The sequence below is a fragment of the Rhipicephalus sanguineus genome, chromosome 1, assembly GCF_013339695.2.
Source record: "Rhipicephalus sanguineus isolate Rsan-2018 chromosome 1, BIME_Rsan_1.4, whole genome shotgun sequence".
NCBI lineage: Eukaryota > Metazoa > Arthropoda > Arachnida > Ixodida > Ixodidae > Rhipicephalus > Rhipicephalus sanguineus.
The window spans coordinates 279434245-279446977 of NC_051176.1; the positions used below are offsets into that span (position 1 = coordinate 279434245).

A 12733-nucleotide genomic window follows, 5' to 3' on the forward strand; every position below is an offset into this window, starting at 1 on the left:
AGAAGGCAGTGTTACCTGAAAAAAATAATTTTTAACAACGTCTCGTGTAGTTCGCTAGACGATATCAGCGACGCATTTAGCAATTAATTTTCTTCACACTTGAAAACGACAGAAACAAGGTTTGATGCGTCGTACATTCCTCGTTCGGAATCCTCATTTTTTCTTTATCCCACAGATGAAACGGAAGTAGCTTCGGTTATTTCTGCATTACGCAACACCGCTTCTTGTATCGATAATAGAGCTGTGCACGGGCCGTATTTCCGAGCCCGAGCCCGGCCCGGGCCCGCTGACATTGTCGAAGGCCCGCCCGAGCCCGCGGCAAAGGGCTGCGAGCCCGCCTGGCCCGGCCCGACGTACGAAAACACCATCCCGGGCCCGGCCCGGCCCGGCCCGGCCCTGCTTTTTGAAGGTTCGCTGCGGGCCGTTCGCGCGATGTATCGCGTGGTCGAAATCGCGCGATCGCTCGGTTTTTTCACATTTTGAAACCGTCGCTCATCACCCAGAAGTCACAAAACACTCGAACCGAATGTACATCGGCGACGTACTAAGCACATCAGCTGTACACCAACAAATAACGTAATAATTATGCACGTGCATATAAAAAATACTGCGAGACAATGTTAAACGTTTTACGTACCAACATGCAACAAATATTTTATTTTCATTGCATACCTGCGACAGCGCGGCACTTTTGCTATACAAGTAGACGGCCTCATGCCAGCAACAATGGAGTTCGCTCGCCAAAGCCGTCACGTGTATGGGGTATGCCCATGCAAGCGTCAGCGCGTCAGCTTGCACGAAGGCTATCAACGTCGGGTCGCTCGTCGCTGTCGCGTGCATTTTCACTCATATGGGATTTGGCCTTAAATCTAACGCGAACAGTCGCGTGGCGCCGTCACTAGCTCAGGTGCTTCTCTGTTTGTCGGAGTGCAACAGAGGCAGTGCTTTACCTGCTCCCCTTTTGTTGAAAGTAGCGAATGGAAAAGAAAAGCGGTTAAGGGCGGTCGCGGGAAAGGCGCTGCATGCGTGCTACAAAACAATTCCCGCTCATTCTCTATATTTCGGGCTTGAGTCGGGCTTTGCGCCGGGCCCGAGCCCGGCCCGATAAAACTGCAAGTAGCCCGAGCCCGGCCCGGGCCCGAGGTGAAAATACGTCGGCCCGCCCGAGCCCGGCCCGCGGGCCGGGTCGGGCTCGGGCTTTCGGGCTACCCGGAGCCCGTGCACACCTCTAATCGATAATATATCAGCCTACTCTGCCAAACTTGTTATAAACTTTATTTCACCAGTGCTAACACATATAGTGAATACCATATTTACAACCGGCGTATTCCCCACTAAGATGAAAACTGCTAAAATTTCTCCGTTGTACAAATCAAAGGGAAAAAAGAGGGTGGAAAAACTATAGACCGATCTCGGTGCTTCCATTTTTGAGTAAATTCCCGGAAAAATTAATTTGCACTCGGATAACAAGTTACTTGGATTAATTCAAAATTCTTTCACCTCACCAGTTAGGCTTCAGGAAAAATTGCTTGACGACAACAGCAATTTCAACGTTTGTTGACAGTATTAGGAAGGTGATCGATTGCGGTTTATTGGTAGCAGGACTCTTTATTGACTTCGCAAAGGCGTTTCACTCTCTCAATCACGATATCCTCAAACGTAAACTTGAACGATATGGAATCACTGGAGCACCTCTAGCACTCATCAGCAGCTACCTAAAAGATAGAACACATGTTCATGTGGGTGGTCAGTCATCTGCTAAATTAGTTAATATCGGGGTGCCACAGGGTTCCATACTTGGACCATTACTTTTCCTCTTGTTCGTGAATGATTTACCATCACAGCTGATTCATGCTACTGCGATACCTTATGCAGATAACACTAATCTACTGATATCAGACAGGAACGAAAGTTCGTTAATTAAAAAAGTTAATGCTGAACTTTGCAACCTTCATCGCTGGTGCACAACTAATGCCGTCAAACTCAATCGTACAAAGATTGTATTCATACTTTTTCACTATGAAAGACGGAAAATCTTAGTGCATAATGACATAATCTATAACAATGTTTCATACAGCATGCGAATCACACAAAATTCCTGGGAGTTGTCACAGATTCCCACCTAAAATTTCATTTACACGCACGAAACGTTGTTCAGAAAGCCTCATACGGATTGCATGTTCTTTGTAAATGTAGACACATTTTTCAAGAGATTATGCATTCATTCATTCACACATAAACCACTGCATTGCTATATGGGGTTGCACGTACCAATTTCACCTTAAATCCGTACAAATTATCCAGAAAAGAGCTCTTCGCATAATAATGCCTAATGATATTCATATCAGAGGCAAGGACTTGTTCCAAAATACTAATGTGTTAAGTGTCCACAATCTAGTTGTTTACAATGTTGCTTCTATAATATACAGAATATTCCACGGTATTCTCACCTTACTGTCAGTGTCCCTTCGTCTGTCACCCCGAGTTAACGAGTGTTTTTCACGCTACAGACTTTCACTACCTAAAATAAATACTAATTACGGCCGTCAGGCTTTGGAATTTAGAGGAAGTACAATTTGGAATAGCCTTACTACTAATCTAAATACAGCCCCGTCTCTTCACTCTTTCCTAGCACAACAAAAAAATTCCCTTCATATCAATTCCTACTGCAATAGTAATTTGTTGTCATTATTTTCAAATATGTTGTTATTCGCACTTATACATATTACACAATGAACCCCTGCTGCTTTAATTACATCGCATTATCGTATCAGTCATGTTTTTATTCTTTAGTAATGGTGACCATTGTCTATGAAACCATATTCTGTCTTGATACCTGTTTTCTTTTGTGTTTGATAACTAAGTATTCCCTTCTTATGCTGTTGCCATTTAGATTTTTTAATGTTATAATGCCGTTAGGGACCCTTTAACAATTTTGTTGGGTCCCTAAAAGTGTAAATACATGTGCCATAAAAATAATGAAATAAACTTCAAACTTTAAACTTAATTCAAACAAGCTCTCATATATCACTACACAATAAGCGCTACTTCTGTGAAGACATGTTTCACTTTCATGTTATACCGATTCCTAGGACGGAGGGATCAGCCATGTTTTTTTCTGGAGGTGATTTAACGACAGGATTCGAGAAACATATACGACGCCGATCTCCAGAGTGACTGAAATTTGGACGCCCATTCTAAAAATATAGCTTTTGTTCCATGCTTATGCTTCAACACATGGTGACCGTATGGAGTGCTTCACGTAAAAAATGGTTGAGGCCAGTCACGTCTATGTAGTTTACCCGAACAAAGCGTTATTAGTCGCAATAGGTCAGAAAATATAGCGAGTGCTATTTAGCAAAGCTGAACGCTCATGAACGTGCATATTAAGAAAATTAAAAAAATAAAAGGCAAGAAGGCCGTCATGCGGGCCGCGTGTTTGAGACCCCTGATATAGAGGCTTGGTCGCCACAAGTTATATGCGCGGTGGCGCAAGGGCCTTCTGTATGGCTCCTTGTTGTCTGCTATATTCATATACATTATCAAAATAAGCCTTGCGCGCATACTGGGGGGAACTACATGCAGCTGTACCCAATGGTACATATGCATCAAATCGGCTTATATAGACACACGTGCTTCCCCTAAATATGGGCCACAGGCCGGAAAAATGCAAATGAGGAAGATGCAAAAAAAATAAACAAGAAAAAAAACTTCGGTTCGACTAAGAATCGAACCCAGACCACCTGCGTGGCAAGCAGGTGTTCTACCACAGAGCTACGCGATTGCTTGAAACTGCTGCGGACAGAAAACACTACACGAATGTCGTGTAGTGAAAGGAGTCTCCTTAACGCATGTATTGTGTGGTAGAAGCGTAGATTCGCGCCAGACGTCAAAATATGTGAATTGCGCAACGAGTGGGTGTTTTAAAGGTGTACCCATTACAAAGCGCTCAGACATATTTAGTCATCATCAGTCGCAAAACCATCAACAAAGTGAGCAGCTGCGCAGGTTCGCATGTTACGCCCTTCGTTGATTCGCAAAAGGAATAACTGTTGCGTAGGGACCCACTAATTATGATATACAAAATGTACGTACGCCCAGTATCAGAATTCGGATGTGTTTTATATTCGGGTGCACCGGCCCTAAGGGAGGCCCTAATGTTATGCCTTGGATTACCGAAATTCGTAGCCAATAATGTCCTCTACTTAGGGGTAAGATTGCCCTCTCTTTTGTGCAGATTTAGGATACTAACGGTACAAACATTCCTAAAGATGTATGAATATCCTGTAAAACTAAAAAATTATTTTCATGTCTCAGCCAGTGTTATTTTTTCAATCTTACTGGCCTCGGTTTCACACATGCGCCGCAGGTGGGCTACGTACAAGCACTTGTTGGACCATTAGTTGTTAAACTGAGTGAAGTTCCTTCCATTGACAAGGAAAGACAGGATCTCGCAATCATTTTTGACGATATATATCCAAATCATGCCAAAAATTTGCATTAGCAGATATTAAACGGCCCGCTACAAAGGCATTTAGAGGGGATAAATATAACAAATATCATAGCAGATGCCTCACAATCCGAAGAAAAATCTGGCATTGGTATTTTCTCCGAGACCTTCAACTGGTCATTCTCATTAAGACTTCCCAATTTGTTATCAGTATTTTCGGCGGAATTTCCAGCGGTGATTGTGGCTTTACGAAAGCTCAGCCCACCAACCTCAAGAGTGGCCATAGTTACAGGTTCTTTATCTTTGTCTTCGGCACTCGCTGCAAATAGTGATGCTCAATTATCACGTACTTTTCATTTTCTCGTTCCCACCCACGTTACTTTAATCAGAATAATCTGCGTACCGGGCCACAAAGGGATAAAAATGAATGAAATGGCGGACACTCTGGCCAAAGCCGCTCACAGTGGTCCGATACTCTCAATTATTCTCACATCAGCACTCATAATTCGTGACAGATTTAGAAGGCGTGACATAATTCAAGACTCCGGTAAAACATTAATCACTAATCTAAATGAATATCGACACCTCTTGTTCCCTTGGCGTAGGAATTTCTGTTCAACAAGAAAAGAGCAAGTTATTTTTACTAAATTACGATGTCGCGTTCCAAAGCTAAACTTTTATATGCACAGAGCTGGTCTGGCTCCTTCCCCTCTTTGCTCGTTTTGCAACAAGGACGAAACAGTTGAAGATTATTTTTTATCATGTAACCGCTTCAATTTACTGAGGAAAAACATTCTCAAAGCGGCGTTTAATCGAGATTGGATTTCATTGCTTCTAATATTCTATCCTTGGGAGCCTCCTCATTAAGTCATTGTCACCGGGAGTTCTGTTCGGCTGTACAAAAGTTCTTAATTGAATCATGGTGGTTTGATTTTGACTTTTTAAATCAGCATTAATAATGTATTCTAACTATTCTACAATTCATTAGTCATACAATTCATATGTGATCACTTTCATCTATAAATTATTCGTTTCTTGGCCAATCCCCCAGAGTGGCTCTGAGCCGTTCATAAAGGCAATCATCATCATCATCATTAACAACTGTACTTGCAGTATGCATTCTAGGATAGTTTGAAACGCCCAGTGTTACGCGCTCAGTCGTTCGTTTCCTTACGGAACAGTTAAGGCATGCACGAACCGAAGCTAGGCTAGCAATTGCGAAGGCGATGCGCACGGGGCCCGATTACGCTATCGCGTTCTACTCTTGAAAGCGAAGCTCAAGCGTCCTCCAAGTTTTATGATGAATAGCCTGGATTGCCTAGCAGCCCAGTCTATTATTTTTCAAAGAGCAGCTGTCACAAACAAGCGTGTTATAAAGCGCGCGCGCGGCCGCTTTCAAGCAGCTGCGAGACAGAACGGCGCGAGCCGCGCGCCCAAGAAGCGCGAAAGACGAAAAAACAAGCATCAAAAGACGCTGGCGCGCCGCATTCTCCTCACCCACTGGAGCCAGACGCAGACAACGCGATCAAACGCCCGGCAAAACCTGGATGTTTCTAGAAGGAAGGGGGGACGCATCCCCGAGCGATGCCGCCGCGATTCGAACCTACGAGAAAGCTCTCGCCCTTTCTCTAGCCTCAGCTGTACTGCACGCCGAAGAACTCTCCCGACGCTTCTAGAAACCGGGGGAGAAAGGATAAAAGCGTGCGACGGTCAGACAGTCGGGAGGTCGAGTCAGGGAGTCAGTCGAGAAGAAGTGAAGTCAGTGAAGGTGTGGCCCGGTGATGGTGAAGTTATGCTACGTGTGGTTCCGTTAGCCAAAGAAGACGTGTTTAGGATGGTGCGCGGTCAGTCGATCGTCAATCTGGAAGAATTGGATGACGACGCCGCGTGAGCCGTGACAAGTCACGACGACGGTTGAGCTACGACGATCAACGCTGGAGCTGGCGTGAGTGTTTCCTTGAAGAGAAGCATTCGATTACCGTCCAAGTATTGTGGACTGGATACGCCATTATCTATTCAGGACTTTAACTGTCGTTGAATAGTTGTAATGCTTGCAATTGCATTCGTAGCGTGTGATCTGTTTGTTTAGGTCCCGTTGTGTAAACACCATCTGAATTATATTGTGAAGTTGTAACTGGTACCAGCCGAGTGTGCATGTGTTTGTATTATTTGTATTGCTCTAACTGAGAAGATATTTCGTTTTCGTTTGTGTTATCGACTCTCGGCTCTGACTCGGTCTTTGGACCACAACCGGCGTTCGCTGGCGCACCAAAGGACCAACTCTAAATTGTCCGCGCTTTCGTGGTGCGTTTTCGGAGGGCCGTGACGCCAGCCCTTAGAATCCGCCCGGCGATTTCCAACTCGATTAACGGGATCAGTGACAGCAGCTGAAGACGTCGAGAACGGGTACGCAGTAAAAGAAAGGGGCGCCTGTTGTGTTTTCCTGTCCTCGTCGTTTTGCAATTCGACGAAAACAATTAAATAAACGAAAGGAGGGGAAAGTAGGGAGCTAGTGCGAGACATGATTATGGTATACCAACCAGTGTACGATCTCATATCCAGAAATACCGTGTATAACGTGTGCTGTCGTTAAAGACGCAGACGAGCACTCGTCCGAATCTTTCTTGTCCATTGTTATTACCGTTGAGCTATACATTCTAGAAGTAAGATTGGTGCACCTTGTCTTGGTTACGCCGCTAATAGTCGTTCGCACAACCAGACAGCTCTTCTAGACGTGCGATGTCTATAAGGGTTTTAAGTTGCTCCAACATACTTTCCTCCGGCGAGTTAGCATGCACCTGTTCCTCTGTGATGATAATGATGATGATGAAAACAAGCGCGAACGAAAGCTGGAATTGAAGTACTAGAGTACTGTTTCGAAGTTTTACCGTTTCCAGTTTTACTGGTACCTAAAGTGTGTTATTGAGAATTTAGACGTCCATAAATTGTTAGAATTAAAAAAGAACAAAGGATGTATTTTCCCAGCGCTACCATTTTTTTGTTTGTTTGTTCGGGGTGTTACGAAGCGTGGCATCAAATGATGCTTTCCAGTTCTCGCGAGTGATGGAGCGGCGAGCTTCGTCTTGGCTGACAACTGAGGTCGTTTCATCCATAAATAACGGTGCCGTGATGACCTCGAGAGTACCCATTCATCATATAAGGGATAACCCCAACATCCAAGGGTCCAACTCAATGTTGACTTTCTATGTCGCTGTATGCGCCGGATTATACGCATCGAATATAATAACATATTGACGGTTATGACTGCTACAAGTTGTGGGGTATCGACGACTCTTTTCACCTGCTTTTGTGGCACGAGCTACAAGGAACGATTCACTTCTGGGTCATGCTGTTCTTTCTGTTTTGCAAAGAGAAAGCCTCCCAGCGGGACCAGAATGTTGGAACCCCTTCGACACCAGAAGCGGAGAACTCAGTCTACATGAGGTCTGTCTACTATGGTGATAAAAGTGTCGTGGTTACAACAACAACAACAACAACAACAACAAAAAATGCAGGCTCAGGTACTTGACCTGCTTCATGCCAGCCACCGTGGTATTGGTAAGAACAATATGATCTCCATGAGCCATGTATGGTGGCCAGGCATTGAGAGTTACATTGCGAAAGGTGTGAAGAGCTGCGCTACGTGCCAGGCTCAACATCGAGCTTCGCAGCCGGTCTACCAGATGCCCTGGCCTCTTCCGCAGCGACCCTGGTCTGGGATTCACATTGATTTCGGGGGAATACATCTAGGACATATATTCTTGGTTATAGTGGGTGCTTTCTCGAAGCAAGTCTTCACCGTGTCTTCCATATTTGTAGACAATACCATTTTAGTCCTGGGAATGGCATTCGCTCAGAACGGCCTCCCCGAAATAATAGTTTCCGATAATGGTTCTATTTTTTTCCGGTGCACAGTGCCTTGAGTCCTTAACCCAAAATGGAATACGCCGCATACGGGTAGGCCATATCCCCCGGCCTCGAATGTTGCCGCAGAGGGAGTATTGCAGACCGAGCTCTAGAAGTCTGCAGCACTCCCTGAAGAAGTCTGGATCTGGAACTTCCGAACGCAGATCTCCACGTTCTTGTTCAACTACAGGACCACACCTGATGAAGTAATGGCTCAGCCACCATGTGAGCTCTTAACGGGGAGAGCCTTCAAGACTCCGTTGGATGATGCCCTGCGGCCAAGCCTGCAGGCATCGATGCTTCTAATGCTTGTTTAGAGAGGGCAGCCCAAAGACACAAGGACGAAGAAACGAAGTAGACGCCACGGGCGCTGACTAACAACTGGTCGTTATTGCCATCACCTGTACATATATATGTGCCAAAAATACGTATGTGTGAAAAAGCTAAAATCATGTTGACAAGGCTGGTTTAACCAGTGAAAGGAAAAGATGAAAAAAAAATACCTTTCAAAATATCACGCATGTGTGGTGGTAGAGAAACATCAGGCAGAGAAATAATCAAGCACACAACGGAAAACCTGTTTGGCAAGAAAAAGATAACCACTACGTGTTGAATGAAAATGAAAATCAAATAAATCTTTTAGATACAAAATCTGAGCGTCAGACAAAGAAGTGGATGGCCTGCTAATGCATTTGTCACCTGCTTCATGAAAAAGGCCTCAACGATCTCGCGCTCTATCTTATCTTTCCCTTTCTTCAAAAACAGTGTATCATGAAAATATCTCGGAAATTTTGTGGTTCTCACTATTTCACCAGTATCTCTATGCTTCCAGAACCAGAGTTGGGCGACGTGCCGCTCTCGCATCTCGTCATACGTGACGGTTCTGTTCAGGTCACGTGACTGTCCCGCTTGTGACGGCGATCCGAAAGTTCCGCCACTGCGCTTTTTATGGTATGGAAACGAGCGGCGGCGGCAGCTGTGAATCGTGCCAAGGCGCTGGATCTTGCGATCTTGGGATTCGTGAGGTTGTGGCGCCCTACTTCGCTCCACTTGCAACGTACCGCATGATACAGATTGCCCGCGCCAGCAAATATATCGCATAATAAAAACTCCTGTAAGCTGCGCTCAAATTCCGAATTAGGGTGTATCGTTATCGTCAGTGAAGTTTTTCATCAATGTTCGCATCCACTTTTTATTCAATGAGGCTACTGAAGTACCGCGCATACCTCCGCAATACAGCCCATGTTGCAGTGGGACACTAGCATGTGGTCAGTTATTGACGCGTATCCCAAGGTGTCGTTTTTCAAGACGTAAGTGACAAACATAGCTCCGGCATTATGAATGCCAGTTACATTCATATCAGGTTACTGTAGCTGAAACCCGAGTATTCCGAGGTCAGAAGACCCGGAAGGAGTGCGTATTGTGAACAAAACTTCGTTGCAGAGGTTTGGGGCCGATGTCGTTACTTATTTGAAATTCAGCATTGGTTCTTGTACATGTGAATAAAAAAGTAATCATATTGCCAAAACTAACAAGCTCGTAAGCATTAAAAAAATTTGATTGTTGTGGAAAAAATTCTTCGTCCGCGACAGGACTCGAACCTGCAATCTTCTGATCCGGAATCAGACGCCTTATCCATTAGGCCACGCGGACGACATGCTTAGGTCGCTCTGATGTAATTGTTTTATAATATGTTTCCTCGTCCTTGTCTTCCCTTGTTATATTGAGGGAGTTTATGATTCATTCGCGAATTCGTAGATACATTCGGCGACGCATAGCACTGTAGAAACTATAAATAATTGGTATCATAGGCGTGCGCAGGGTTCCCCATCAGGGGGGGGCGAAGGTTCATCGCAGCGCCCCCCCCCCCATTGTAAGTCAATGTACGAGGCAGATTTTGCGCCCCCCCCCCTCTTAGGTGACTGGGCGGGGGGTCAGAGTATGGGGAGATTTTGCGCCCCCCTCTTAGGCTATTAGGGGGGGCGGCCGCCCCTCCTGCCCCCCCTGTGCGCACGCCTATGATTGCGATGGTATGAAGTCTGTCGAAGCACTTGTATCGATAGTTCTGCTGCTGAGCACGAGGCTGCATTTCGATTCCCTACTGCTGTTGGCAAGTTTCGATAGGGACGAAATGCAAGCACGCTCGTGTACTTGCGGATAGGTACACCAGGAACGTAGGCAGGGGGGGGGGGCACCCCCCCCCCGATATTCGTCCAGCCTTCTATATTCCCGGGCAACATTTTTTTCTTCTTGCCATAGAAAGACTTTCTTTCGAACAATTAAGCCTTGCCCCTCCCCCCCCCCCCCCCCCACCAAAAAAAAAAAAAATCCTGGCTACGTGCCTGAGGTCCACAATATGGTGTGGCGAAAGGAAACTGGATTCGTCTGCTACGGCCTGACTGCCACATCTTCGACTTTTTTGGGAGAATGTGCCTACTAGGACGCTTAACGCGTCCATGAATTAAAGCAAAATTGTCTGAAGGCTTCGGCGGGAAATATTGGTTATCAGCGTTAGAGTACTAACTGCGCCCTTTACGAATGGAGCAGCGATGCGTACCTGGCAACTACTGAAAACTGAAATTCACAAAAACCACGTGGGCGCGTCGTCGAAAAATAGGAAGGGTCAAGAAGGAATAGCTTAGGTGTTTTTTATAGCGAAGCTGTATATGGCTAGGCGAAACGAAAATCCGTCTGTCCGATGTTGAAAGAAGCTTCTCCATTGGCTGCTCCGTCAGTGACGTCGTTCTCTACGTCGTACACCAGAGAGTGCGCCATTGGCGGCGCCGTCCGTGACGTCGTCCTCTCCGTCATACACAAGCACGCGCGCCATGGCGGGCAGATAGATGCTTGGAGGAATGGCGGGCGGATGCTTGGAAGGCGGATGCGGGCAGAGTAGCGTCAACGGGCAATGGCGCGAAGGCGTTCGCCGGGCCCGACGCCCGCTTTCGGCGGGAGTTGTAATAAACGAGTATCTGTGGTCATAGACGTCTTTACTGCGCAAGGGCTAGCTCCGAATCCCCCCTTCCTTTTCGTCTTTCGCGCTTCCCCTCATAAGCCCATGCCCCCCTACTTTATTTTCAACATCTTCCGTGGTGGAGCGGAAGAAAGTTACATAAGTCATTTTGTTGCTTCCAACATGTACAACTTTTGTACCGGGCGGTTCACCACGTCGCTCGTTGCCAAACGCACTGAGCAGGCTCTGGCTATCCCGTCTCGTCCAGAGACGGCACCACAGTGCTGGTGCCAATCATAGCAGCTTGTGAATGCAGGGCACGTGTTTTGAGCTGGCATCTAAAAATCGGACAATGCCCAGCGGCTTTAAATTTACTCTCAGGATGGTTACCACCTACGGCTGGACACTGAAAGAGAATAAGCAAGATTCTGAGGTCCAAGAGCTGGAACCAGGCTAGGCATTTCAAAGAGCGCCTAAAGCAGGCATGCCTGGCCAAGCCACACGGACAATTGAACGTGAAAGCCTTCCGGGAATGGTGCAAACAATTCACAATTCTGACTGAATCGCTGTGGATCTTCACGCGTCGACATCTACCGAAGAAACAGAAGAAAAGGATTCCTCAATGGCAACTTCAGATACTAGGGGATGTCGTGGTGGATGAACGTCAGCAAGAGGTCTTAAAATTAGGACCAAAATTCTGTGTGCAGCCTCAACTGGACACTGTTGACGAGCTAACGCTTGCAAGGGACATCGCTAGACATGCAGAAGAAAAAGGAAAGGACCGATGTGTGACAGATTGTGTTAACGTGGTGACAAAATCCCCTTTCTGGGTAAGCGCCACAAGTAAGAGGTCATCATCATCATCATCATCAAAATCTTCAGTGCTTGCTAAGACTGGACCGAACGTCGGTAGGACGGCCAAATATTTGTATGACCACAACCTGCGAGTTGTACAAGCTGACAAACAAGGTATGTTGGTTGTTTTGCCGAATGACATGTATAATGAGAAAGCTTCATTGGCGATAGGGAAGAGCTTCAGTCGGTCCGAGGTTAACTTTGAACGCGTTAAGAAAAGAGCGGTGGAACTGTTGAAACAATGCAATAAAGAAAAGCTTGCGTCTCAAGTTAAGAACGTAAAAGGAATGAAGCTAAAAGTTTTTTTCACGGCAAAAACGCATAAAGAGGGTATACCTTTTCGGCTAATAGTTTCGGAGAAAGAATCTTGGCAAGTCATCGTAGCGGGATATTTACAGAAAATGTTAAACTCGTTGATCATACAGGATCCTTACCTGTTGGTCAACTCGGAAGGACTTGTGGAATTTCTGGCGAAAGAAAGTGCTAATGGAGCCTGGGGTTTTAGTATTGACGTCCAAGATTTACATTATTCGTTGCCACATGGTCCGCTCATGAACTGCGTCTATGAT

At 45.8% G+C, this 12733-nt stretch overlaps 1 protein-coding gene and 1 non-coding gene across 3 annotated transcripts in view; one reads left to right on the forward strand and one right to left on the reverse strand.

Moving 5' to 3' along the window:
• LOC119382959 (alpha-L-iduronidase) overlaps positions 1 to 12733 on the forward strand; it is a 138061-nt gene that overhangs the window by 111655 nt on the left and 13673 nt on the right. The gene's annotated exons all lie outside the window — the stretch shown is intronic.
• Positions 9937 to 10009, reverse strand: Trnar-ccg (transfer RNA arginine (anticodon CCG)). Its single transcript has one exon. It is a non-coding gene; the product is annotated as a tRNA-Arg (tRNA).